This window comes from Palaemon carinicauda, chromosome 1, assembly GCF_036898095.1.
Source record: "Palaemon carinicauda isolate YSFRI2023 chromosome 1, ASM3689809v2, whole genome shotgun sequence".
NCBI lineage: Eukaryota > Metazoa > Arthropoda > Malacostraca > Decapoda > Palaemonidae > Palaemon > Palaemon carinicauda.
In genome coordinates this window covers 68,208,187-68,213,557 of record NC_090725.1, presented here as the reverse complement: position 1 = coordinate 68,213,557, position 5,371 = coordinate 68,208,187, and the positions used below count along the sequence as shown (strand labels likewise).

At 33.3% G+C, this 5,371-nt stretch overlaps 1 protein-coding gene across 2 annotated transcripts in view; it reads left to right on the top strand.

Moving 5' to 3' along the window:
• The first annotated feature begins 2,648 nt into the window (after positions 1-2,648).
• The window catches only part of Fbxl7 (F-box and leucine-rich repeat protein 7), a 788,333-nt gene continuing 785,610 nt past the window's right edge, over positions 2,649-5,371 (top strand). Inside the window, exon 1 of one of the 2 annotated variants that reach the window (XM_068381784.1) lies at positions 2,649-3,720. The gene's annotated coding sequence lies outside the window, so the exon portion shown is untranslated. The remainder of the gene's footprint in view (positions 3,721-5,371) is intronic. The other variant, XM_068381803.1, reaches the window with a different exon arrangement.

Below are 5,371 nucleotides of genomic sequence, written 5' to 3'. Positions count from 1 at the left end.
AACTAAATTAACCTTTTCACTGAAAATAAAATCTATTTCTTATTTCGTTTCACCATTTAGTTTTCTTCATGTCCATTTTCGATGTTCCATTTTAATAGAAAAAAATGTGTTCATGATTTTAAGGCTTTTCTTTCAGCAAATTCTACAAGCATGTCGCCTCTGCCATTCCTAGTGCTTGCTCCAAATTTACCTGCTGCTGAATCTCCTCTTTTCTTTCGACCCACTTTAGCATTGAAATCACCCCCAAAAATGTAAATTTTATTCATGTATTTTTTCATAGATATTTCCAGATCTTTATGAACAATTTCTATTTCTTCCTCTGTGATGGTGTTGGTGCGTACATTTGAATGATCTTCAGTTTACACTTCTTATGTAGTTTGATAATTAATCCAGCAATTATATCACTAGTACTGCAAAATTCTTCCATGTTACCGGGAAGACTTTTATTATGAAGAAAACCCACTCCATTTTCTTTGTTGTTTTCATTTCCTCTGAAGCATAATATATGGCCCTCTTTTAACTCTGAGAGATTTCCTAGTTCTTCTAAATTCACCCAATCTTACTGTATTTCAATTTATTTATTTCCTTTCTTTTAGTAACACAGTGCTGAAGTAAATAAATTGGGATATAATAATTATTGGGTGACAGAAGAACTGGGGAATCTCCTATAGAGTTAAAAGAGGGCCAAATATTTTGCTTCAAAGAACATGAAAGGAACAAAGAAAATTAAGTGGGTTTATTTATTAATGAAAATCTTGCAGGTAACATAGAAGAATTTTGTAGTACTAATAGAAAGAATTGCAGGATTGATTATAAAACTAAATAAGAAGCATAAACTGAAGATCATTCAAATGTATGCAACAACATCCCAGAAGAAGAAATAGAAACCTTTTATGAAGATCTGGAGATACACTATAGACTTAGATACGGACATACAAAACCACACACGCATATATATATATGTATATATATATATATATATATATGTAATACGCATATATATATATATATATATATATATATATATATATATATATATATATATATATGTATATAAATATATATAGTATAAATAGGATGGAGAAAAGCCAGCGTAGCATCATATATTTATTTTCCAAATTTTCGAGACTTTGGGTCTCATCATCAGGGCTGTAAAATATACAAAATGTATATTTTGTATATTTTACAGCCCTGATGATGAGACCCAAAGTCTCGAAAATTTGGAAAATAAATATATATATATATATATATATATATATATATATATATATATATATATATATATATATATGTGCGTATTACATATATATATATATATATATATATATGTATATATATATATATATATATATATATATATATATATATATATATATATACTGTATATGCGTAAAAATCGCAGGAAAACGTGATGCTCAGATGCAGAAGAACCACAGGGAAAATGAAAATACGAAATATACGATTAAGTCCTGACTAGTTTCGTGATACTTCTTCAGTCCTCTGAAGAAGTATCACGAAACTAGTCAGGACTTGATCGTATATTTCGTATTTTCATTTTCCCTGTGGTTCTTCTGCATATATATATATATATATATATATATATATATATATTTATATATATATATATATATATATATATACATATATATATATATATATATATATATATATATATATATATATATATACATATATATATATATATGTGTGTGTGTGTATATACACACATACATATATATATATATATATATATATATATATATATATATATATATATATATATATATATATATATATATATATATAACATCATAGAGAGATATTTGGGGACTAACTCTTGAAGCTATTAGCTTTCCAATTTTACTGGGGATGCTCCTGAACGCCCTGTTGTGATCTACCACAGTCAACTAACCACCAAGTGCCAAAATCCTCGGGAGTGCGATAATGATAAATTTATCAAAATAGACAATAAGACATTTTCCTCTGGCATCGATCTTGGGATGGTGTAAATGGCGGTGATGGTCGGCAGGAAAGGGCGAATTAAAACGCTGGCTGAATTGTTGAAACCTAAGGGACTGATTATTGCTAATATGCGGTTGTTTGAATGTATGCAGTTATACGCCTTTGTTGCAGAAATTCATAGAAAACGGAATATTTACCACAAGGTTCTGAAGGGAAAATGGGGAGCTCTCTCTCTCTCTCTCTCTCTCTCTCTCTCTCTCTCTCTCTCTCTCTCTCTCTCTGGGGAAGAGAGAGAGAGAGAGATGCTTTGAGTTCTTGAACCCCACTGACCTTCCTTTCAAGATCATCCCGGCCATGTCATGCACTCCTGGTTTATTTAACTTATATCCAGATAATGTTTGATCAATGTATGAGAGTGCTTAGCATGTGAAATAAATTGCATGTTGGCGGATATTATAATTTCAATGATGTGGAGGATATGATTCTACCTGTAGGAGTGTTTATAGTGGTTTAGAGGTGCGTCAGCCCTGGCACCCCCTACCCCTTTCTTACCCCCTCCCTCCCTCCCACCTCAAAACCCATCTGTCTCTCGTCCGAAGCCCTTCTTCATTCACACGACCACCGTAGAGTCCCTTCTGTCGATATCGTGTCCTTTTCACGAAAGGACGATTTTGAGTCTCCAGGTGTTGCTTTGCGGCGATAGCTAGTTGAATGGCAACCAAATAGAATCCTGACAGTGCGAGAGTGGAGGCTGGGTATGGCCGGCCAGGGTCGTCCCAAGCTGTAGTGGAAGGTAATGTCTGGCGAGTGGGAGCAAGGAGTTGGTGCATGCGTGGTGCCCGGATAAACTTCAAATTTTGAGATTGTATTTTGCACGGCTTGCCTTCCTCAACACGAAGTGGAACGCAGTGGTTTTTGGCGACGCGAAGGCCTGCCCAGTTGGGAAGCACTGACAGTGTAATGAAGCGTTGACGTCGTGAGCAATGGGAGTATGAGATGCGAAGGCAGTTCGTTTTAGGGGAGGTAAGATGAGAGAGCGAGAAGACCAGGTACTTTAATGAAATATGCGCCCGGGGCCTTGAGTGTGTGTGTGTGTGTGTGAGTGTGTTTGTGTGCGCGAGCTCTCCTGCCAGTGAAGGAACCCCCACCGCATCATCTCTACATTGCTTTGTTTCTTGTTCAAGTTTAGATAAAGTAGTGTGTGTGTGTGCAAGTCGGCGTGTGCGCTCACCGCGAAGACAAATTCTTACGATTTGATTAGATCCAACGTTTACTGTAACGTCCATCTTATCTGACATCCGACGAGTCAGCTACCATTGAAAAGATAAATTGTGAATGATTCTGAAAATATGGAAAGCCTTTTTTAAAAAAAAATCAGTTGAAGAAAAAAAAATGTGATATGAGAATGTAGATGAAGCTAAGAGAGAGAGAGAGAGAGGGGGGCATATGCGAAAGTGCAGTGGTGGTGATGTGAAATGCAACGACACAAGTTTTATGTGTTGACCGACCGCGGCCGGAGATCATGTTCGAAGAAGTACTACTACTACTAAAGGCTGGTTGGAAAATTGAGGCGACAATTGGTTGTTGGTGGCTTGTCAAGCGGCGGTCTTGGCCTGGAGCAGCCCTCTTCGAGTGTTACGTTGATAAAGAAGAACGGAGAGGAGTAGAGGGAAGAGAGAGAGAGAGAGAAAGAGGGAGGGAATGTTGACAGGACATCCAGCATTCCTTCTTAATTAAAGCTTGGGAAAAAGTCTAAAGGTAATTGTTGATAATTTTCATATGCATATTAACCTTACCGATTATTTTTATAACATCGGATTTCAAAGCATTTTCGATGTAGATTTATTTTTGTTTATTCCAAGATTCTCATATTCATTTTTTTTTCATTGTCGGCTGGATAACTATCTAAATGCATTTAAATCATCGTCATTCTCCTAAATTCCTTCCACTACCAATCAACAATTCAGTCTGTATATATATATATATATATATATATATATATATATATATATATATATGTGTGTGTGTGTGTGTGTGTGTGTGTGGATGTTTTTGTTGTATTAAATGGATTTGTGTATCTATTTTTATAGTAAGACATTTTAATCAGTGTAAACAACCTGTGGAAATATCAATATTCAGAATGACAGTTCATCCATGACAGCAGCGCTAGTTTTGATTGTACGTTATTTGTATTTGAAATGTCATCTTGTTATTAGAATAAAGCAAAATTGTATAGTGTATGAACATTTATTTATGAAAGGGTAATAATATACGTGTATGATAGATTTCATTTGTTTATAAATGCAATTTTTTGGTCTGTTTCAAACTCAAAGCTTTCCTTCATTGCGCTGGTCCATTTTCCATTTATTATTATTATTATTATTATTATTATTATTATTATTATTATTATTACCTGCTAAGCTACAACCCTAGTTGGTAAAGCAGGATGCTATAAGCCCAGGGGCTCCAACAGGGAAAATAGCCCAGTGAGGAAAGGAAACAAGGAAAAATAAAATATTTTAAAAACAGTAACATTAAAATTAATATTTCCTATATAAACTATGGAAACTTTAACAAAACAAGAGGAAGAGAAACAAGATAGAATAGTGTGCCCGAGTGTACCCTCAAGAAAGAGAATTCTAACCCAAGACATTAGATATTCCGTATTTTCTTATATACTAACACAACTAGTAGCTTTAATTAGATTACTTTGTTGCGGAACGAAAAGAGAACATTATTAGCTTATGCAGTAATGTTAAGAATTACAGGTTTGAAATACGATCCAGGCATATCTTCTTATATATCAGATTTCGAGGTAATATGTTTATACTTGAGAAATTCTTTATTTTCATTTCATGTGCAAATGGGGAGTTAATCGGTGTTACCACAGAGTTGAATGCAATATATGAATGTTAATTAAAAGAATAAATATCTTGTCTGAATATGATTTTTATATGGGGAAATGTGAAAATATTTAGCTGATATGGATTTTCAGATCTTATAATACTTCGTGTCATGTTGTATAGTAGAAACTCTACCCATGATTTGCTGATATGAAATTACTAATTAAATTTTAATTTTCCACAATTCGATTTGGTTAAAAATCAATGCTGTTGTTATTTGTAGATATGAAATTACCAGTGTGGATCGTTTTATCATTTCTACAACTTGGTAGAACTTTAGTCGGTCTGATATTTTATCAGTTGTTGAAGATTTGAAACTTTGCTCATTATTATTATTATTATTATTATTATTATTATTATTATTATTATTATTATTATTATTATTATTATTATTATTATTGTTGTTGTTGTTGTTGTTGTTGTTGTTGTTGTTGTTGTTGTTGTTATTTTTATTATTATTATTATTATTAGCCAAACTTCAATTCTATTTGGAAAAGCAGGATGGA